Raw genomic sequence first — 24,259 nt, forward strand, 5'->3', positions numbered from 1 at the left:
TGCCCCCCAATAAACTGTGCCACGGCCCCAATAATCTGTGCCACGGCCCCCAATAAACTGTGCCACTGCCCCCCATAAACTGTGCCACTGCCCCCCAATAATCTGTGCCACTGCCCCCAAATAAATTGTGCCACTACCCCCCTAGATAAATTGTGCCATCGCCCCCATAAATCAGTGTTTCCCAAGCAGTGCCTCGACAGTTGTTGCCAAACTACAACTCCCATCATGTCCTGCCAGCAGTGGATGATGGAAGTTGTAGTTTTGCAGCAACTGGAGGGTCACATGTTGGAGAACACTGCACTACATAAACTCTCCTCCTAAATCTTTGTTTCCCAATCAGTGGCCTTTCAGCCAAACTACAACTCCCATTATGCCCAGCCAGCAATGCATGGTAGGAGTTGTAGTTTTTGAGCAACTAGAAAGTCACATGTTAGAGAACACTGGACTAATAAACTGTCCCACAAGTCACTGTTTCCCAACAAGTGACTCTTCAGTTATCAAACTACAACTCCCATAATGTCCTGCTAGCAGTGCATGATTGGAGTTGGAGTTTTGCAGCAATTGGAGAGTCACATGGTCTCTAAACACCCCACAAAACATTGCCCCCCTCCCCCATCACCTAGCCTGGGAGCTGAGCTGCTCTGCTGCTCTGGCCTCCTCTAATCAGGTCTGGCCCAAGGCAGAAAGGTGCAGGGAGTGCAGATCAGGCTGAGGAGGAGACGCCAGCTGGGCAGGGGGGGGGGGGGGTATGTTTCCTACCTCCAGCCAGTCTCGGTGAGCAAAGAAAGCAGCCCTGGTGGGACTGGGCCCCTAGGGATGCTGTGGGCCTTTGCACTTGCCCAGGTAAGCCGGTGCTGACGCCGGCCCTGGGCAGGATGGCAGGTGCAGGTCAGGCTGGCATGCGCCTGCAGGGCAAAATGGGGCAGGGCCTAATTTAAGACCGTCACACAAGTTCTCCATAGACTCTGGTTGTATAGACTGAGAGCAGCGGTGCGCACGGCCGACGTGTCGCTCTGATAAGCTGCGTCTCCTGGCTTCAGGGCACTACATATAAAATTAGCTATTTCCTTGACACCAACTTAGTCCTGGAAAGCAAATCTTCTGAGCGCTGAGCGGCACCACACAGTCCTCTACAGTCAGGCTGAGACAATCGCTGACCGTTCAAGGCATTTTTTTCCCTTTAAACTGCTCAAATCTTTTGGCAAGCAGCAACATAGCTAACAAGCCCTCTTACAGGGAATTAACTAACTGGGAAGTCTTAATAACGCCGAGGAATAAAGAGCGCTCGCCGCCCTGACATAACTATTGTTTTGGGATGAAATAGCTGGGACCAGTCACACCCAGCTGCATTCCTGGTGAGAGAAGAAGAAACCAGTGATGCCTACCATATGGGACACTAATGCTGCCTTTACACGCAACGATTATCGTTCAAATTTTCGCAATAACGATCGCATTTGATCGATAATCGTTCCATGTAAACACAGCGAACGATCAAGTGACGAGCGAAAAATCGTTCATTTTGATCTCTCAACATGTGCTCAAATCGTCGTTTATCGTTCGCTAAAAATCCGCAGATCGCTTCGTGTAAACAGTCTTTCAAAGATTCACCCTATGTGCGAGATGGGCTTAAGCGATCTTAAAAACGACTGCAATAACGATTTTTCTTACGAATTCTCTAACGATTTTTCTAGCGATTTATTTGTCTAAACGCTGATCGTTATAAAGAATAAATCGTTGCTTCAAAATCGTTAAACGATCGATTGGGCGTATTATCGCTTTGTGTAAACGCAGCATAAGAAAATAGTCAGATTGGCCCTAATTTACTAAAAGTGTCCAAACTTGAATTAGACAATCCTTAAAGGGGTACTCTGGTGAAAATATTTTTCTTTCAAAAAATATACAGATCTGTAATTTACTTCTATTTAAAAATCTCAAGTCTTCCAGTACTTATCAGCTGCTGTATGTCCTGCAGGAAGTGGTGTATTCTCTCCAGTCTGACACAGTGCTCTCTGCTGCCACCTCTGTCCATGTCAGGAACTGTCCAGAGCAGCAGCAAATCCCCATAGAAAACCTCTCCTGCTCTGGACAGTTCCTGACATGGACAGAGGTAGCAGCAGAGAGCACTGTAAATATAACACTTTCTGCAGGGCATACAGCAGCTGATAAGTATGGGATGACTTGAGATTTTTAAAAAGAAGTAAATTACAAAACTATATAATTTTCTGACACGTCGATTTGAAAGAAAATTATTTCCGCTGGACAACCCCTTTAAGCACTCGCATGCCGCCCATAGACTAAAAACGCCTGGGCAGTTGGCAAGAAGGTTGCTGAGTGTCCTGGCAGAGTCAGCATGTAGATGGTGCCATGGCAGGAGAGATGAGCTGGCAGTCAGCAACAGCAGCTGCTATCAGGAGACAAGGCAGGGAATGCGATGTGATGGATGGGTACCGGGGAGATGCTGCAGAAAGTCATGAACACCTAATACATCCTAATACATCACAGCTGCTGCAGAACATCATAATACACACCTCAGCTGCTGCAGAACATCATAATACACACCTCAGCTGCTGCAGAACATCCTAATACACCACAGCTGCTGCAGAACCTCATAATACAAACCACAGCTGCTGCAGAACCTCATCGTACACCTCAGCTGCTGCAGAACCTTATCCTATACCTCAGCTGCTGCAGAACCTCATAATGCACCTCAGCTGCTGCAGAACCTCATAATACAAACCACAGCTGCTGCATAACCTCATCGCACACCTCAGCTGCTGCAGAACCTTATCCTATACCTCAGCTGCTGCAGAACCTCATAATACACCTCAGCTGCTGCAGAACATCATAATACAAACCACAGCTGCTGCAGAACCTCATCGTACACCTCAGCTGCTGCAGAACCTTATCCTATACCTCAGCTGCTGCAGAACCTCATAATACACCTCAGCTGCTGCAGAACATCATAATACAAACCACAGCTGCTGCAGAACCTCATCGTACACCTCAGCTGCTGCAGAACCTTATCCTATACCTCAGCTGCTGCAGAACCTCATAATACACCTCAGCTGCTGCAGAACATCATAATACAAACCACAGCTGCTGCAGAACCTCATCGCACACCTCAGCTGCTGCAGAACCTTATCCTATACCTCAGCTGCTGCAGAACCTCATAATACACCTCAGCTGCTGCAGAACATCATTCTACTCCTCACCTACTGCAGAACCTCATAATACACCTCAGCTGCTGCAGAACATCATAATACAAACCACAGCTGCTGCAGAACCTCATCGTACACCTCAGCTGCTGCAGAACCTTATCCTATACCTCAGCTGCTGCAGAACCTCATAATACACCTCAGCTGCTGCAGAACATCATAATACAAACCACAGCTGCTGCAGAACCTCATAATACACCTCAGCTGCTGTGGTGTGTAGTATGAAGAATATTGGAAGCCCCATCTGAGTCCTGTGACCTATATAAATGTTCTCAGCTCGCCGCCTCCCGCTGTTATTGGGTCAATGGACTCCTCAGCGGCTGCTAATAATTTTACAATTTACAGTAGAAGTAACTCTAACCGATATATAACCTGCTCGCTCTTTCCTGTGCATGCTCACCATAGCTATTACACACTATATCCTACCAATATAAGATGAACACAAGTTGTCCGAAAAGTTCTAATTTCATCATTTTTTAGGAAAGTTTGCACAGGATTATCTAAAACTCCAAGAAATAGCCTAAAATTTAATGAAAACAGCACCACTTATGTCCACAGGCCATATCTGGTATTGCAGCTATGGACAAGTGAGACCTTTATTCTTAGGGCATGTTCACACTGAGGAATTGAAGAGGAAATTGTCTTCATTTTAAGGTGGCGCAGAATCTGTGCAGAATTCGCGCAGAAAGTGTAAATTGAAAGCCCCAATGGTTTCTATGGCATTTTGGACATGCCAATTGTTTGGGCGGAAAGCGGATCCGTGGCGGAACATTCCGACTGTAAATTCTGTTCTGTGGAAATCCCAATGAACACTATAGGACATTGCTCTGTACAGAATTTCAAGCGGAATTCGTGTTAAATTAAAAAGACTCTGTCAGCAGGTTTCTGCCATCCTATCTCCGGGTAGCATAAACTAGTGACAGAGAAGCTGAACAGAATGATGTATCACTTACATTGTTCTGTGCAGCTGATCCAGAGATCTCCTCCTGAATAACATGGACAATAAGTAGTCCTCTCCATTATGTGCATGAGCTCAGAAATCCTGGATATTCATGAGAAGCAGAAAACTCCACCCACCATCTGCTGATTGGCAGTTATCTATCCATGCTGTGTATAGGCCGTCAACTGTCAATCAGCAGCTGGAGGGCGGGGGGAGGGGTGTGGCAAGAATCCTATTCTCCTGCATATTAGGAGAACGGGTGAACAGAATGATGTAAGTAATACACAGATCTGTTCAGCATTTCTGTCACTAGTTTTTGCTGCTCTGATTTAAGGCGGAATAAACCTAGATTCCCTTTAAGTGTGGCTTCAGCTTGAAACTCCTATCCTATTCCTCAGTGTGCATACAACTTCCTTAAACTGATACCCCTCAATAAGCTATAGATCTTCCCGGGCACCTGGTGGTCTCTTGACCTAGGTCTATAAATCCGTTTGGCCTCTGCCCCTTGGCCTTCTACCATTCCCATAATTTACAGTAAAGGACACATTATCCTACACGTAATATCTCACACACTTCCACTTGATCCGATTAGGAAGCTTAGATATCCCTATAAATTGATACGGCCAGAAGGATATTTTGTTTTTTCTCGAGAAATGTAACGGTTTTCCTGCTCGGATTGGATATATAAATGCACACGGAAAACGAGAGCGTTACTGGGCCATCTGCCAAAGACAGATGTCACTGGTATCGAGCAACATAGAAGCTACAAATGACTACAGCGAAGTGTAAGAAGAAAATTCTCCAAAAAAAACACTTGTAGCCTAAAGGGTGAATGTAATATAAGGAATATAAGCTGAACTGTGATTGGTTGCTGTGGGTGAGAAGAGAATCTTATTATAATACTGCTCAATGGATCTCCCCCAAAGTGTTCACCAGTTATAAATGCAATGTCTTCACGTTAGCAGTAGTCCTCTATTCACACCCAAAGCTGCAGGCACAATTCACCTGGGTGCCAGTAAAGCCCCTATTAGGGTATGTTCACACTGAGCAAATACGGCGGGATACCTGCAGTGCTCAGTGTCCTTCAGTGAGTGAATGGGAGGGTGCACGTCCTCTTCCTTGAGCGAAGAGCAACAGCAGCGGAGGAGCGCTCGCTCTCCTATAGACGGCAATGACACACAGGTGGGATTCCATGGCGGAAAGTTCCGCCGTTGAATTCTGCTTGATTTGCTCAGTGTGAACATACCCTTACGCGGGGCGATGTGGAGAGCAAGCGAGCGCTTTCTTGCACCTTGTTCACCCATCTGCTGCTGGCGCTATTACGTGAACCAACAGCGAGCGAGAAAGAACGGGTAAGAGTCAGGGGGCCGCGGGGAGCTGTGGGGGGAGGGGCTGCCTGGGCGATTGTCAGATTGTCCGGGCAGCCCATAGATGATAGCGGCGGTCTGCTGCTGCTGCCGCTCCTGTTACATGGATCGACGCCAGCGGATAGTTGCCAGACCGATCAGTAGCGTTTCAGCCTGTTGGAAGACAACGCTTAGCCGACAACTAGCATGTCGATCGTTGTCTTCTATTACACAAAGCAAATATCGACCGTAACGGATAACGATAATCGCTTTGTGTAATAGGGCCTTAAGGCTCGCTTCATATGGTGAGGATGCGCCCGTTTTTTTGCAGCGGAAGCAGATTCTCCAATTCAGTTCCTATAAGATGACACCCGGTGTATAAAACAAACCCCTGACTATTGTGAAGATTTTCCTGGGTTAGAAAACAGTCTTATACACAGGAAAATACTGTCAATATAGAACTAGGACTGGCACTGGGACAGGCTATGATTATGTGCTGAGCCGCCATTCATTCTGGCCAATAAGCGCCAGTTCCATACATGCTACACACTACTCCACAATGAGTCTCCAAGCAAGGGAATGGTGGGAAAGGATGTGCAGTGTTGCATGGCAACAGCAGGGTCGCAGGTCAGAGAGGAAACCAGGAAGTGTTTAGATCCATGGGGGAGAAAAATGGTCCAGTAAAGTAAATTACTTTACTAAAACAGCTCATATATATATATATATATATATATATATATATATATATATATATATATATATATATCACATCTGATTTTAACAGCTTTGCTTAAAGGGGTTTTCCAGTGCTACAAAAACATGACCACTTTCTTGCAGAGACAGACCCACTCTTGTCTCCAGCTTGGTCAGGGTTTAGCTGCTCAGTTCTATTGAAGTGAATGGAGCTTAATTGCAAACCGCACCTGAACTAGAGACAACAGCGGTGTTGTCTCTGAAAGAAAGTGGCCATGTATTTGTAGCACTGGATAAGCCCTTTAATGGGACAGCCACTTTAAGCTGGGCCTGAATTTTGCACAAGAATTTTGCAACATGGTGGTTCCCTTTATATTGAGGCCACACCCATTTTACCACGGCTACACCCCTTTTGGGTGCATTTAAAAAGTGTCTACAAGTAAGGCTGGGTTCACACTGCGTTTTTACAATCCGCGTTGACACTACTTTTGTGTCCGTTAAAAAAAAAAAACATCCGTTTTTCTTTATAATGGAAGTCAATGGAAAAACGGATCAAAACGGATGCAGTGTGAACCAAGCCTAAATGTGGCACAAGCTGTCTGGGGCCTTTTCCGAGGGCCCAATCGACCATATTGTATTGCTGCATGCAGAATCCATACAAATCATTCCCCTCAACATTCTAGATGAGAACAATCTCAGACATTAACCCTTTATTACGCGCCCGTCTCCCCCGTGGTCTGTCAGCGCTCCCGGGCATCTTCCTGCTTCACATTGTAATCAGACCATTTTAATCAGTAAAATGCTGCCATGTGAATACGCCGGTTGTGTCGGAACTTGGATGCTTTGATGAGTAATGGGAGGGAGTTGTATACTTATTAGAAGATGACCTGAGCTCAGCCGACACAATACCGCCATTGCCGAAAATCTTCCTTCTTCCCGTTTAATCAGGAAACGCTCGGATAAAAGTGGAAATGAGCGTCCAATCAGCCTGTAATACAAGGGGAAATACAACAAATGGTATATAGGTATCTATTGTATATATTTACATTGTATACATGGGAAGTGTTCTGGCAGCATTCCTTTATTTGTCTCATTCATGAAGAGTACTCCACTTTAAAAGTTAAAGGGCAACTCCAGCAGGGGAAAAAAAAAGTTCAAATCAACTGGTGTCAAAAAGTGCCAGAGATTTGTAATTTATTTCTATTAAAAAGTCTCCAGTTTTCCAGTACTTTTCAGCTGCTGTATGTCCTGCACATCTATGTATACAGCAGCTGATAAGTACTGGGAGACTTGAGATTTTTTTAATAGAATTAAACTACAAATCTGTATAACTGTCTGACACCAGTTGGTTTGAAAGGAAAAAAAAGCTGGAGTTTAGCTGGAGTTGCTCTTTAAAGAGTCACTGCCGTTAAAATGTTTTTTTTTTGCAGAAATCAATAGTCCAGGCGATTTTAAGAAAATTTGTAATTGGGTTTATTAGACAAATATGCCATTATCTGCATGTAAAAAGCCTTTCTTCAGGTCCCCCCCTCCTCTCCTTTCTGTCATCCACTGCTCAGAATCAGGAAATCTCGACTGTTTTTTCATCAGTCGGATCTGTCTGTGCTATGAAGAGGGGAGGGGGAAGGAGCGAGATTAGCGGGCAGCAGAGAGCTGAGAACAAAGGATGACACAGCGGGGGGCCAGTGGTGTAGCTACCGCGGTCGCCACAAAGGGGGGCCCTCAGGCCCTCCCGATCAATCACTCTTGTGACCGCAAGCATTGTTTTGCTTGCGGTCACAAGAGTCCGGCTCCGTCTTCCCCCGGCTTCTGCGAGGCTGCTGGGGGTGTCACGACTTATCCCCGGCAGCGCACGCATCCCAGACCTCCCTGCGCGCCTTGGGCCCTGACTTCCGGTTCCGGCGCGCAGGGAGCTCTGGGATGCGCGCGCTGCCGGGGATAAGTCGCGACACCCCCGGCAGCCGCGCAGCAGCCGGGGACAGACCGAAGGAGTGAGGATCAACGTGGGAGCGCGTTGTCAGGTGAGTTAAGTTTTGTTTTGTTTTTTATCAGCCTGCAGGGTGGGGGGGAAGAGGGGGGCATCTATGAGGGTGGGGGGAAGAGGGGGGCATCTATGAGGGTGGGGGGAAAGAGGGGCATCTATGAGGGTGGGGGGAAAGAGGGGCATCTATGAGGGTGGGGGGAAAGGGGGGCATCTATGAGGGTGGGGGGAAAGAGGGGGGCATCTATGAGGGTGGTGGGAAAGAGGGGGGGCCATCTATGAGGGTGGGGGGGAAAGAGGACCATCTGTGAGGGTGGGGGGGAAAGAGGGGGCATCTATGAGGGTGGTGGGAAAGAGGGGGGCATCTATGAGGGTGGGGGAAAGAGGGGGCCATCTATGAGGGTGGGGGAAAGAGGGGGCCATCTATGAGCGTGAAGGGAAAGAAGGGGGCATCTATGAGGGTGGGGGGGAAAGAGGGGCCATCCATGAGGGTGGGGGGAAAGAGGGGGGCATCTATGAGGGTGGGAGGAAAGGGGACCATCTATGAGGGTGGGGGGGGGGAAGAGGGGGCCATCTATGAGGGTTGGGGGGAAAGAGGGGCCATCTATGAGGGTGTGGGGGGGAGAGGGGCCATCTATGAGGGTGGGGGGGAAAGAGGGGCCATCTATGAGGGTGTGGGGGGGAGAGGGTGCCATCTATGAGGGTGGGGGGAAAGGGGACCATCTATAAGGGAGGAGGGGGGAAAGGGGACCATCTATAAGGGAGGAGGGGGGGTGAAGGGGACCATCTATAAGGGAGGGGGGGGTGAAGGGGACCATCTATAAGGTAGGGGGGAGAGGGGGCCATCTATAAGGGAGGGTGGGGGGAGAGGGGGCCATCCATTAAGGGGGGGTGAGTAGAGAGAGGGGGCCATCCATTAAGGGAGGGTGAGGAGAGAGGGGGCCATCCATAAGGGAGGGTGAGGAGAGAGGGGGCCATCTATAAGGGAGGGGGTAGAGGGGGCCAACTATAAGGAGGGGGTAGAGGAGGCCATCTATATGGAGGGGGGAGAGGAGGCCATCTATAAGGGAGGGGGTAGAGGGGGCCATCTATATGGAGGGGGGAGAGGAGGCCATCTATAAGGAGGGGGGAGAGGAGGCCATCTATAAGGGAGGGTGGGGGGAGAGGGGGCCATCTATAAGGAGGGCAACATGGGGGGAGAGGGACCATCTATTTGGGGGGGGGCAACATAGGGGGAGAGGGAATACACAGAGGGGGGCATATATTATTAGGGGGTCACATAGAGTCAGGGCTACCCACTAAATGAGGGTGTAAAGGGGACAATACAGATGTGCAGCGTGTATAGAGATGAGGATGGTGCCAGTGTGAGGAGACTAATATGTCTGTCTGGCAGATTCTGTGGATTCGTGGCTCGGAGAAGTTCTCATAATGGCCCAGGACGGATGGAGAAGAAGATAAGGGAAGAACTCCGATCAGAGAAGACGTCTCCTGTGAGTCACCTGATATAACTGCACTGTAATGTACATGGTGTATAGAGCCTGTGTACAGCTGCATCCACCTCTATATGACTGGATGAGGTGATTTAGTATACTGGATTTGGTCAGTAACAATATGGTGGTGATGGTTGTGGTTGTGGTGTGGCAGTAATGTTTCCTTCCTATATACTGGTATTACTGGTAATATTGGTCTCAGTATACAGGATTTGGTCGGTAACAGTATGGCGGTAATATGTACGGTGATAATACTTTCTCTTCCAATATGCTGGTGTTCTTGGTAATATCTGTCTTGGTGTGTGTGTATATATATATATATATATATATATATATATATATATACACACCAATAGCATCACTTGGTCGTGAAAGGAGGGGGGGGGGGCCCAAGTTGGCCTCTCGCACCAGGGCCCAGGAGACATTAGCTACGCCCCTGGGGGGAGCTATTCAGAGTGCTATTTAGAGGTCAGAGAGGTCAGTGGTGACTGCAGGAGGAGAAAGCCTGGATGTGATTGTAAATTAACTCTTTGTTGTCCTGTTTTGCTGCTTTTACTTTCTCTCTCCATAGGAAAACCATGAAGACAGGGGGGAGAGCTTCAAACTGCTTTTTCATGATAAAAATTCATTTTTCGGCTAATAAAACCAATTAAAACCAAAGTTTCTTAAAATTGCCTGGACTATTGATTTCTGCAATAAAAATTTTAACGACAGTGACACTTTAAGCTCTACCACCACACTTTAAAGTGACTTTGTACCCACAATCTGACCCCCCCAAACCGCTTGTAACGTCAGATAGCTGCTTTTAATCCTGTCCTGGGGTCCGTTCAGCAGGTGATGCAGTTATTGTCCTAAAAAACAACTTTTAAACGTGCAGCCCTGTGTCAAATTGGCATGGCCTAGATTGTGTGTGCCCTAGGCTTGCAACTCCTCTCCGTCCCTCCTCCGGATGATGTCACTCTTGTGCTGCAATGCTGGTGGGGTGGGGGAGGGGAGGAGACAGCAGCCTCTTGTGGCTGGAGACATAATGCAGTGCAGCATTTAACTATATGCGCTCTTTGCTCCTGGCACTTGCCCGGTGCCGATGCTGGCCAAGGCTGCCAAGCAATGCATCCAAAATTAAAGACAGTTTCTGAATGCAAATCCTGAGCTGTCTGGAATTTCAGATCCCAGATTCTATGGGGCATCTGTAAGGGAATTTCGGACAATTATAGGACATGCCTATTTTCTGGCAGGGACACCCTTCAGAAAAAATCCTGAAGGGTGTCTGTGCCCAATAGAACCCTATGGGTCAGGAAATACATTTCCTGAAGTGTTAAGGCAGCCTTATACTGCAATGTTTCCCCACATTCAGCTGATCGTTGGTAATAAAGTTGGACAACCCCTGCATTCTAAATTGCCATGCAGGCTTGTACAAATGATCAGTGGCTAAAACTTACTCAGAAAAATATAAGCAGATTGGAGACTACACAGCCATCCTAGATACATGAATTATGTCCATCTGAGCATTTTGTATATAATAAAATAATCAGCAACCTCATCAGTCTATAGACACTTTTCCCACAGACTGCCTTGTATCTGTTCTCCCATCTCTTTCCAGCCTGTGTGAGCTGTCCTACAAGGTTTATCTCCCCCCTGGCTGATACCTGTGTAAACCCCCTTGATGTCTAACACTGAGAAAGCCAAAACTCAGACACACTTGAATCTAAATGGTTGGAAATTTAGACTATTTAGAAAGTTACTTTGTTTTGTATTCAGGAAACAAATCAAAGATAAAATTACTGCAGAGGTGTCCATAGCCTTTAAGGCTGTATATTATTCTTATGTCCTGTTATTGAAATTATATCAAACTTCAGCACTGATGCCTCTCAAAATCACCACACAGGATTGCCTAGGGGTCCATAATAATCTGTGAATGTAGCTGTGTGAATAAAAGTTCAGGTAGATGAAAGGGGTAGTTCACAAAAAAATGTTTTCTTTCAAATCATCTGGTTCCAGAAAGTGCCAGAGATCTGTATTTTACTTCTATTTAAAAAATAGTCAGTCTTCCAGTACTTATCAGCTGCTGTATGTCCTGCAGGAAGTGGTGTATTCTCTCCAGTGTGACACAGTGCTCTCTGCTGCCACCTCTGTCCATGTCAGGAACTGTCCAGAGCAGCAGGAGAGGTTTTCTGTGGGGATTTATTACTGACACGGACGGAGGTGGCAGCAGAGAGCACTGTATCAGACTGGAAAGAATACACCATTCCTGCAGGACATACAGCAGCTGATAAGTACTGGAAAACTTTTGATTTTTTTTTTTTTTTATAGAAGTCAATTACAAATCTCTGGCACAAGTTTATGTGAAAGAATTTTTTTTTGTTGTTGAACAAGCCCTTTAACACGATTCCGTCTCCATCTGATTGTATTGCGCTGAAGTCATCATATTGGTGCGGAGTAAACACAACATAAAATAAACCCTAAATGCAAACTTCTGCTCAATGTATTAAACAAACAGATGAAAAAGCTGAGTTATGAGCCGGCTGGTGCATGCCCCCTGGCACACAGATGGCAAAAATAAAAACAGAAAATACTTTGTGGCATTGGTAGAAGTTCTCCGGTCCCTAACTGATCCCCAGAGCCCCCGGCTCCACCATTGTCGAGCAGCCATTACAATTTCTTTCAGCTGAGATGTGTGTTGGAAAATCCTGCTTTTGTAAGCGTTCCCAGACAGAAGGGATATTTTCAGAGAAAAAAGGGATTCCACCAGCGTGCTACAAAAATAAAGTCCTATGCTCCAACGCTGGCTCATGAAAGGTGCCATTTATAGGGCCGTTCCAGTAACCTGGGATGGAAACATTAGGTAATAGTAAAAACTCCCAGAGCAAGGACTACAAAATAGTCAAATCCTTCTAGCGCTGCTCTGGTTTATGGGACGTCAGGGACCATGGAAAAACAATTCCTGCAACTGTAGAGCTACTTTAATGAGAACTGGATGCCGAATATTAATATGCCAATGTTCCCTTAATATTTCTACCAAAAGAGGGATTCTTTCTTAAATAACACCCACCCACCCGTCCTACAATGCAGCAGAAGGCTCCAGGCAACCTCAGAGTACGCGCTCGGCCCAGGAGCCTGGATTACTCTCCAAAACATTTAGTAAATAAGCGAGAAGGTTGGCACGGACACATCAAGGGGCGGAAATGTAGTGGCCGTCAACACATCGACCCTGTCGTGTAAACGTGGTGTTTTGTTTGTTTGTTTTGTTTGCAACTTTTATTGTCCTCCTGATATAGGGTGTTATTACATGGCCCGATAATAACTGTAACTGAGCCCCGATCTGCTAGATCGGCGCTCGTTTACTGGGCCTATTACACAGCCCGATAATCGTTTAACAAGGGCTGCATGGACATCGTTACCCACGTCCTTGCAGCCCTTGCTTTAAACGGCATACATTAACTATCCATGGTCCAGGGCTCCTCTTGTGGCCCGCTTCTCCCTGCAGCTCTGCAGCTTCAGAGAGGCCTGTCTTAGCTGACAGGCTGATCAGCCAATCACTGGCCGAGGCGGTCCTAGCCAGTGATTGGCAGAGCTGCAGCGCACGGGACTCAGGGAGAAGCAGAGCGCAGGAGGAGCCCTGGACCATGGATAGGTATTGATGCAGTTTGCAAATCATCAGCCATTATCGGCTGATAGTTGATAAAGGTTTGGACCTATAATTGTTTGCCGCCGACCGCGCATCGCTACGTGTAATAGCGGTGCACAATCAGGGCCCAATAATTATAGGTCCAAACCTATAGCAATGATCAGCTGATGGTTGTGTTTATTACACAGAACATTAATCGGCCAGATAGGGCCGATTCGGCCGATTATCGTTCCGTGTAATTTTTCTTACGAATTCCAGTAGAAAAAAAAACAAACAGCCATAATACAGTCCATAACCAAGCTATTCAAAAAACATAGTATCTCCCCTTAACCCCGACCCAATGGGAACAGAGCAATAAGGAGGGGGAAAAAGTGTGTTAGTGTCGAGGTGTCACTTGTAAATGTCATCGGTCGGGGTCTGGAAGTTCATACACCCACTGAACGGTAGAGAGAGCCAACTCGCTGCTTCCCTATCTTAGTGCAGAAGTCGGACTCCATAGATTTGCTTTAGAAAGGGAAAGCAATGAGCAAAGGAGTCAAGCAGTCGACTGGGCTCTTCTCCCGGCCCTGTCTAGGAGTTGATGGAGGTTTCACCTGACCAATCGAAATTTATTATCGTTCAGATTATCGTTAAATCATTCGAATCTAAACAATAATCGTTCGGTTGAAATGCAGTTAACGATTAACGACCGAACGAGAAATCCTTGATCGCTTTATAAGACCTGGACCTATTTTTATCGTTGCTCGTTCGCAAATCGTTTACATTGAATAAGATGCCGTTCGGTCGTTCGCAATAGATACTAATGCAATAGCGGATAAATAGCGAAGAAAAAACGATCGCGATTACGATCATAAGTAACGATTATCGTTCCATGGAAATGAGTGAACGTTTTCAGGTCTTTCGCAAAAGCGGTTGTTTGAGATCGTTAATCGTTAACCGTCCGGTGGAATAGGGCCCTTACACTTTAACATTCTGGTGTGTGCTGACACTAAAGGTGCCCATACACCTTACCGTACTGTAAGTTCTTCCTATACCCAAACCAGCCCAATACACATGGGGGGAGATTTATCAAACATGGTGACTGGCTCAGTCGCCCCTAGCAACCAATCAGATTCCACCTTTCATTCCTCACAGACTCTTTGGAAAATGAAAGGTGGAATCTGATTGGTTGCTAGGGGCGACTGAGCCAGTCTCACTTTACACAATGTTTGATAAATCTCATCCATGAGGTTTTGGTTCAGCTGAACATTTATGTGTTCTGTATGGGAAAGGAAAATTAAAGGGGAAGTCCGGCGCCACACTTTTTTTTCCCCCAGAAGAGCCAAGGAAGAGGTGGCTAAACAGAACAACATGCCTCTACCTCCCGGTTCCCATTCCCGGACCCCCGGACACTTTATGGGACCCAGGTTGTGACATGTCTGCCCTGCTCAGCCAGTCACCCTGTTACGGCCACTGACTGGCTGAGTGAGGCTGACATGTCACAACCTGAGTCCCCGCTCAGACCAGGAAGCTGCCGGGGGACCGGAGCAGAGGACAGTGGACCCCAGCGCTGGAGCCAGGGAGGCAGGTGCATATTGGTATGTTCAGCCATCTCCTTCCCGACACGTTTGAAAAAAATGGCAGACATTGGACTTTACCTTTAAGCTGCTGTTAGACAGCTCTGGTGGCAGCTTATCTTCCTGAAAATAAAAGTATTTGAGTTTGACAGTAGAGGTGAGCAAATCTCACACGCTCAGGTTCATCTTGACTCAAACTCTCGGCATTGGATTACTGGTGGCTGAAGAAGTTGGATGCAGCCCTAGGGGGTCCAGGAAAGCATGGATATTGCCTATGGCCTATGGCTGTATCCATGTTTTCCAGGCAGCCTTAGGGCTGCATCCAACCCCTTCAGCCACCAGTAACCTAATGCTGAGAGTTCACACATCTCTATTCGACAGCTAAAATCTAACATGCTGTTCCTTCTCTCCCATGACATGATATGTTGGTGAAGAATCAGGAGGCCCCTATACACATCAGAAAGTCCTGACAAAGTTGGTTCAGCTGATTTATGACTGGGGACTTTTATAATAGAATTGCCCCAGACTAGAGGAACACTGTCCCTTTAGGGTGTAAGAGCTAGAGCAGACTGGCCTCACTGCATGGGCTAGGATGATCCCTGACTCTTCTTCCTTGGTAGTGTCTAGCACTGCATAATAGATATAGTAAATAGACTGAAAGAACTGAGTGTCTCTGGTTGCTTCTGCACACATGTTTGTCTTAGACTCAGACCAGACTAGACTGAACACTGACAAGGGTCCTGGCAGAGCCAGGCCCTGGCTTGGCTACAGCAGGGACTTCTGTTTTGTGTGTCCTTCTCCCATGAGAATCTGGGTAAGACTGACGCTACACCTCCTCCCATCATGTAACTTCCTACAGGGCTATGTAAGGGACCCTGTGAGTGGTGGAAAGGAATGTGTGCAAAGAAAAGAAGAAGAATGATAGGCTAGAAAGAAAGAGAATCTCTCATAGGTCAGGAAAAACACATAGAACATATAGAACAGTAACCCTTTGTTGGCTTCAGCTGTGCAATACATAAAAGCATACATATAAAATACTGACATCTTATGGTGAAATTCTAAAATACCTTCATCACCACTTAACCTGGAGAAAAAGCTTTTGTGATAGGAGTAACTGGGAAAGGACACCCATGGTGGGACACCACAAAAGGCCCTTTTACACGGGCCGGTTATCTGGCAACGAGCATTTATAGGAGCACTGGTTTCTGATAATTGGGCTGTGCAAAAGGGCCAGTGATCAGCCGACGGACGAGAAAACACCAGCGCTTCTGCCTTTACTGTGGCCAATAAACTCATCGGCATTGGACGCACATGGCCTTGTGAAAACAGGTAAAAGACCACATGAAGGGTCCAGTGATCGTTCGTGCAACCTTATCAGAGGATCAGTTGATCCTTGTGAATGCTCAGCACTAGAGATGAGTGAACCATGAGTATGGTAGGGTTTGTCTGAGCCCGATTGTTCGGCATTTGATTACCAATGTCTGAAGAAGCTGGATGCAGCCCTAGGCAGTCCTGGAAAATATGGATACAGCCTATGGCGTATGGCTGTATCCATGTTTCCCAGGCAGCCTTAGAGCTGCATCTACCTTCTTCAGCCACTGGTAATCAAATGCCAAGCGATCGGGTTCAGACAAACCCAAGTATGCTTGAGGTTTCCTCATCTTTATTTAGAAGTTGACCTATGTTAAAGGGGTTGTACACCAAAATGTTTTTCTTTCAAATCAACTGGTACCAGAAAGTGCCAGAGATTTGTAATTTACTTCTATTTAAAAAGAAAATCTCACCCTCCAATACTTATCAGCTGCTGTATGTCCTGCAGGAAGTATTTCCAGTCTGACACAGTGCTCTCTGCTGCCACCTCTGTCCATGTATGGAATACAATATAGAAAATAGTTTCTTAGAAGGTAGTAGTTTACTGGAGTCTGAGACATGGACGACATACCGTCCTAAAAGAGTCGGTCTGCTATTATCAGAACCTGAATACCGCCATGATCCCAGGTTGCGTTAGTGCTGTAGGTCTTTGGCGGTAATAGAAGAAAGGCGACCCTGACAGCAAGCTCAGCTTTACATACAATCAGTTAGGGGTCAAACACTCTATAACCCACACAATGGCCGCCAATTTCTACATTACAACATATTGTATAAACTTTGCCAGTAGTGGCTGGAAGACAATATGCGATCAGCACAGACCTCCCATACAAATCTAAGTGGCCCTCGGGCACTACCCATCTGCCTTATGGTTTTAGGTCATAGGAAACTAATGAAAGATCATCTGCTCTCTGACCTCTGCTGTGGGCCATGGAAGGTCAGTAATGAGGATACTCTGTTCAGATGTCTGCTGCTGCGGTACAATGGCCGCCACTGTCAGCCTGAATATCCCCTACAGAGAATGCCCTCGGATCGGGGATCACGCACGCACAGCAGATTAAAGGCAGAAATCCGCTCTTAACTTCAGTGGCGGCAGAAGGCAGAAACCTGATAACACCAGCAATACACACCCCAGCATTGATCACTTCCCCACTATAAAGCGATGCTACGACGAGGAGCAGATGCCCTGGGAAAAGTTACACAACGTCCCGCGGAAATCTCCCGAACAATACGACAAAATGCTGAGAGGTGACGGAAAATGCGCAAAAAGGTCTTAAGTGGATTGTCAAGTTTTTTATATACTAAATGGGCACTGTCACTTTAAATAATCTACGATATTTCATACAGACAAGTCAAAGGTTTTGATTGGCAGGGGTCTGGGTCTATCTCACAGGCACAGAAAGCACTCCCGCCCTGTTGATCTGTCTCAGATTGAAGGGGAACTATCAGCTATTAGGCAAATCTAACCTGCTGATATGTCCCTATTGCTCAGGAGACGCCGGGGAGGAAGATGTGTCTCTTACCTTCATCCTCGGCGCCTTTTCAATGCAGTCTTTTGCTCCACGGTCCGGTGAGACTGTTGGAGCACTGGGGCACCCATAGTTCCTATATGTCCCTCTATAATTATAATCAATGGAGGAGGAGGGCCGGATCGGTGCTATGGGGGTAGGCAGTGCTCCTAACAGGACCATAGAACACACGACTGCACCGGAACGGCACTGAGGTAAGAGAAGGTGTGGTGCCCTACCACTGGTGTTACTATTGGTTATACCCTTCAGAAAAGTCTGTACTTATTGTGTAAAAGTGGTGATGAAGGTAGTGATAAAGTTTCACCACTAGATGTCGCTGTATTAGATATGTGTATTCAAATGCTGCACAGCTGAAGTGTGCAAAGGGTTATTGTTTATTTGTTTGTCACATGGATCTGCGAACCAATGGGAATCTGTTCTTCTTCTCCCCTATCATCTCTCTCTTTACTTCTTCTATTGCACTCTCCACCCACTCACAGCGCACTTTAGATACATGGGAGACAGGAAGAGTAGTTCAGTCTTAGCTAGAACACCGTATGGGTAGTAAGTAAGCAAGACTGGACTTTAAAGGGATGTCCTACTAACAGTGCTTATCTTTTATTCACAGTGTATGATTAGTGATGGGTGAATAGATTTTGATCTAATAATTTGAAGCCAAATTTTTGTACTTTGTTTAGTGATTTGCTGAACAGCCAGGTATGTACTGTATACCTTCCTGATCAGTCCTGGAGAGGTGCTGTCATAATACATTTTGGCTCCTATGTCTGTGGCCTGATCCAAACTGATGTCTTTTTATTTTGGCCTCTAGTGACCATTCAGCGATCACTGAAGAGAAAGATGGCGGCCCAGGACTGGTCACACGCAGGAGCAGGGAGCAGGTAAGTATTCTCACATTATTCTGCAGAGAAGCAGGGACTCCTGTCATTTTAATAGAAGTCACTGCTCACCTATAGTTCGGCAGAGCTGGCCAACGGAGAGATATAGCGGCAGCCATTTTTTTTATAACTGGAAAAAACACATACACTACAAAGAGCTGAATAGAAAACATGGAACAGCTTGATCAAAGAGGACTTGGATTTATATTTACGGGGGAGGGGAGTAGTATGGGGAGGGGGGCTGCTCTTCAGTTGTTGATCTTTTTCCTGTTAGACCTCGCTGTACGGCCGCTCGGCTAAGCCCATGTGTCCCAATTAATTTATGCATTTAATTACCTTCTCGTTCTCTGTTCGTCTTCATGGCGGCCCTGGATTTGGACGCATAATAGGTGTAATAATAACGATAATGGAGGCTGGAAGAGCGGGGGGGGACAATGAAAAGTACATAGCTGGAAGTTGGCTGCGAAACACACAAACAGCTGGCTGAGTTATTTTACTTAGAGGATCAGAGGAAGAAAAAGGCTATTAGTTTGGCTTTACTGCGGGACACATCTTTGTGCTTAATAGTGTGAGCCGCGGCTCGGTACACACCCTGTGAATTCTCCTTTTCTTCTCTTAATCACACGTACTTTTCATGACAGTCAATCCCATTTTGTCGAGCGGCACCATGTAATTATGTGTGTAATTGGCAGAGAATTCTTCCTCAATACCTGAGACCCAGGTAAAAGAAAAAGACAACACCTGCCCAAGCTGTGGCCCCATAATGGAGGCAATAAAGCAGCGGGATCAGCTCAGATCTTACTGCCTCTTTATATGGGATCTGCAGCCCGGGCAGAATCAAGGAAAAAAGAGGATAAAATGTGCATTATTAATGGGCTTCTCCATAGGATATGCCATAAGGTGGAGAACAAAGCCTAGGACCCTCACATAGTAGGAGAACGAGACCCTCGGATCTCCATACTGCAACCCATAGTAGTAATGAAGAGATGTAGCACTGACCACTGAACTGTGTGGAAATATCCTGGACCATTGAAGTCTATAGATATAAAGCTGCCCATACATATAGGATAGCAATATGTTGTCCCCCTCCTCCAAACACACATGGCTGAGCTGCAGCATGCATGCCTCCCCCTCTCCTACCTGCCCTGCATGTCTGATGTACAGGGTTTTGCTTTCAGCCTTGTATGTCAATCATGCAGGTGATGAAGAATAGAAAAGCCATAACAAAATATTTGTTGTTGTTGTTGTTGTTGGTGGTGGTGGTGGGCTTGCTGGGGGGGATGGTAGAGTGCTGGGGGGTGCACTTACTACCAATATTTCACGACGGACACTGTTTAAATAGTTGTGCTTGTTTCGACAAACTTTGCATAAATCAATAGTGCAGATGAAAGTAATAATCTGGACTGAGAGTTCACATTACATGCTGTCCATACAAACCAATGGAGAGGTTAGGGCGTTGGGAAGCAAAGCAACTTGAGAAAGCGAAAAGCTGTAGAGACTGCAAAGAGACTAGGAAACTGTAAAGGGGTTGATCACCAAAAATGTTTTTCTTTCAAATCAACTGGTCCAAGAAAGTGTCAGAGATTTGTAAGCGCACAGTGCTCTCTGCTGCCACCTCTGTCCATGTCAGGAACTGTCCAGAGCAGCAGCAAATCTCCATAGAAAGCCACTACCGCTCTCCAGACTGGAAAGAACACACCACTCCCTGCAGGACATACAGCAGCTGATAAGTACTGAAAGACTGGAGATTTTTTAATTAGATAAATTACAAATATCTGTCACCAGTTAATTTGAATGTGGAAAAAAACCCTTTAAGGAAGTTATGCTTATACTATGGACATGTGGTATGCTTAAACTTATTTCCCTGTCACCTATTGTATCTGTCAGCTGTTTCAGGGGTATCAGAGGTGCTGGGAGAGTCCCTTTAAAATTTGTTGGTTGTTCTTCCAGGGTTTCATTCACTTAGAATTAACGCAGAGCTCCTCAGCCTGAAGGTGAAATCTATCCCGACCCATCATCCACCATGTGTAATTTATACACTATGGCAAATGGACCTCTGGGCCCTGTGGTGCACCGGGGTCTGTCTGGCACCGCTACCTCTGCCCCCCTTTAGCTATATCCCTGCTTGGTTCACTGCATATTACATGATGGAGTTACATGAGTAGCCAATGAAGCGAGAACCTGAGGTCGGAATCCTGGACCCCGGCCTTACCCCCAGCAAGAGGCAAGTTTGATTAATACACGGAGTTCCCGTCCATGACAGATTCACCTTATTAGACATTGCTCATTGTAAGTTGCCCGAGGACCGCGCTTGGTACTCGCTCTGGGCAGGAAGGCGGCGAGGTTCCATGGCAGCTAACTGTGTGAATTCTTTATTAGTCCTACCAGCAGCAGTGAAAGAGCGAATTGTAGTCCTCCTCTCTCTTCTGCACGGCCGCTGTTTCCATCTGACCATGTCAAATCCTAACTGACTGTATTGACCATTGACTGGTTGAGCAGAAAAGAAAGAATGTGCTGTCAAAACCTTCACCGCTCCCCAGGAAAGTCAGTGTTTCCCTAACACAGGGAAAACATGAAGCCATGTGATTACAGGCGGCGCAGCGGTGTGTCTCCATCTATTAGAGCTCAGCCACTCAATGTCGCTCTATATACCGGGACGGGCTGTGTCTGCAGTGCCAGACATCTCCGGCTCAGCTGTTCCACTGGAGCAAACGCACAACATTTATAGGTCGAGGACGGTGAAACATATTCATATTACAGATAGGGTAGCGATTATCGGTTGTACTTGGCCGATTATGTCCGTTCCGGCCGATAATCGCTTGGTGTAATAGCTCATGCTGATTTCGGCTGATCGCTGGTTTACAACAGGATGCGGATAGCAACAATGGTCTGCTGGCTGTCACCCCATGTAATAGGAGGGGCGGCAGCAGACCACCACTATCTCTTATGGGGTTCCCTGATGAACTTTAGATCCTTATACCCCCCCCCCCCGCCATTTACACGCTAGCTGCCGGCACATGTAATTGCACCGGCAGCGAGCGGAGAACGAGGAGCAAGTGAATGCTCACTTGCTCCTCCAGTGATTATCGGCCATATTTGGCCAATTACCGTCCGTTTCGGACAATGATCACTCGATGTAATAGCTCATGCTGAAAGACAATGATCAGCTGACATGCACGATTTCGGCTGATCACTGGTTAACAACAAGAACCAAAATCCTGATGCGGATAGCAATGGTCTGTTGGCCGATGAATTTTAGATCCTTATTGCCCCTCCCCCACAGCTTCCCGCAGCCCCCCCCCCCCCCCCACTCATTGTCGGTGCGTTTAATAGCAAGTAGGGAGTGAGGAGCAAGCAAGCACTGACCTGACAGGTTGGCGCACGCTTGCTCCTCCAGATTGGGCCATGGGTCCCTTAGGGCCCTATTACACGGGACTATTATTGTGCGAATTATTGTTATATAGTTTGAAACTAAACGATAATCGTTTCAATTAAATTCAGGCAACAATCAAAGACCAACGAGAAATTGTTCATCAATCGTTTGGTGCTGACACCAAAATCATCGTTAATCGTTCACTAATCATTCTGTGTAATGCTGGGTTTACACGTAACGATTATCGTGCAAATTTGCCCGATAACGATCGAATTCAAACGATAATCGTACGTGTAAGCGCAGCGAACGATCAAACGACGAGTGAGAAATCGTTCATTTTGATCTTTGAACATGTTCTCAAATCGTCGTTGATCTTCGCAAAAAAATCGCAGAACGTTCCGTGTGAACAGTCGTTCGCCGATTTAACCAATTTGTGAGATAGGCTTAAGCGATCGCAAAACTATCGCAAAACGAATTTTCTGTACGATATCGTTAATCGTACGATCGGGCCAATTATCGTTTCATGTAAACGCAGCATAATTCCACATCTTTCCTGCATTTGCCCGGATCTGATGGAGTAACTAACGACTATCGTTCTGTGTAATATGGTGAACGATTTCAGGTTATCGATAATCGATCTTATTTGTTAAAAGTGACTTCGCCTAACAGGACCCAGAATTTGTACAGTACAATACAATATGTGGCTGTAACCCTACGAGGTGATGGCGTCGTTTCTTGCGATCCGCTCCCATCCGTAGCTGAGGACGTGTTATGGCGGCTGAGCCATTGCTTAGTGCACATGTAGTATATTTCTATAAATACACAACATTAGACGTTACAAAGGCTTCAATGTGAAGTGCTGCCGGTTACCAATATCCTCACATATGGATCATTGCACAATGTTACTTCTCTTTTCTTGGTAAAATAGACAACGGCAGTGGGCCACTTCCCTTTCCTGTATGGATGCAGTTATCACTTTCTGCTATGACATGTGAGATTACATAGATATATAGCACGAGACTCAAGGCCTCACATTTACTAATATTGACATCTTGGGGGAGATTTATCAGACATGGTGTAAAGTGAGACTGGCTCAGTTGCCCCTAGCAACCAATCAGATTCCACCTCTCATTCCTCACAGACTCTTTGGAAAATGAAAGGTGGAATCTGATTGGTTGCTAGGGGCAACTGAGCCAGTCTCACTTTACACCATGTTCGATAAATCTCCCCCCTTGTGTTGATCCAGAAGAAGTAAAAAAAAATAATAAAAAAAATCTATCCTATCTTTATCAATAGGGATCTGTGTATACAACGGAGGCAGCAGGTCACACTATAGAAACATACACACACCGATAGGCTACATTCACACATCAATGTATTCTTAAGGATGAAATTTTTTTTTCTCTGCAATCTATAAAATATCATCCGTATTGTGCTCTGTATTTTGCGCATCCGCTCAGCCAGTGAGTGACTGGGGCGGGACACCACAGCAGTCACTCATTGGCCGCGAAGCTAAATCCCACCAATATTTGCGAATCCGCAAATTCTGAGAATTTATGTGGACGTGTGAATAAGGCCTGAGGCTTCATGGCAACGTATCACACAGCAGTCATAGTAAAATCATTGATTCTATGGGGGGGGGGGGGGGGGCAAGATTTCTGGAAAAATACAGATTGTTCCTATAAGATTCTAGATTGTTCCTATAACATTGTGGTTGTGCAATGGTTGCAATTCTCAGGAGTTTTACCACAACTGTCATACAACCGAGACCAGTGTGCTGAAGTATGTTTGACAGTACTATAGTACTAAGGCGTTATTCCATAACTCTGTAAAAATTAAGAAGGTATACTTACCTACCCCTGTGGCGGATTATAATATGGACTGTTTGGGCGGCTGCCCGGTGGTTTACAGTTTCCGGTGGTCCCATGGTCTAAACCTCATATTCCCTGTGTCCCCTGGTAATTCAGGGTCCCTCTGCCGACCTGGGCCCCTGTGCATTGGGCTCTTTAACTGTGAGCGCTTCTGATGAGCATTTGCAGTTAGGTGCAGTGATGTGACACTGTAACAGGGCGAGGAGCTACTTCCTCCCCATTCTGTCTATCTCTCTTGCAGGCAGCATTTTTCCTCTGGCCACAAGAGGCTGCTTCCTCCCCAGTGCACTAACGCACTAGTGACTTCACTTGCAGAGGATGGAGAGGAGACACTGAAGGATTGCAGCGCTGCAGCCAGGTAAGTATGAATTTTCTTGTTTAAATTAAAAATTCTCTA

The 24,259-nt window shown here is 46.3% G+C and overlaps 1 long non-coding RNA gene across 2 annotated transcripts in view; it reads right to left on the bottom strand.

Moving 5' to 3' along the window:
- Positions 1-6,908: 6,908 nt before the first annotated feature.
- Positions 6,909-24,259, bottom strand: part of LOC138795128 (uncharacterized) — a 118,677-nt gene continuing 101,326 nt past the window's right edge. For both annotated transcript variants that reach the window (XR_011363578.1, XR_011363577.1), the window contains exon 3: positions 6,909-7,182. This is a non-coding gene — a long non-coding RNA (uncharacterized lncRNA). The remainder of the gene's footprint in view (positions 7,183-24,259) is intronic.

The sequence above is a fragment of the Dendropsophus ebraccatus genome, chromosome 6 (assembly GCF_027789765.1).
Source record: "Dendropsophus ebraccatus isolate aDenEbr1 chromosome 6, aDenEbr1.pat, whole genome shotgun sequence".
Taxonomy (NCBI): Eukaryota; Metazoa; Chordata; class Amphibia; order Anura; family Hylidae; genus Dendropsophus; species Dendropsophus ebraccatus.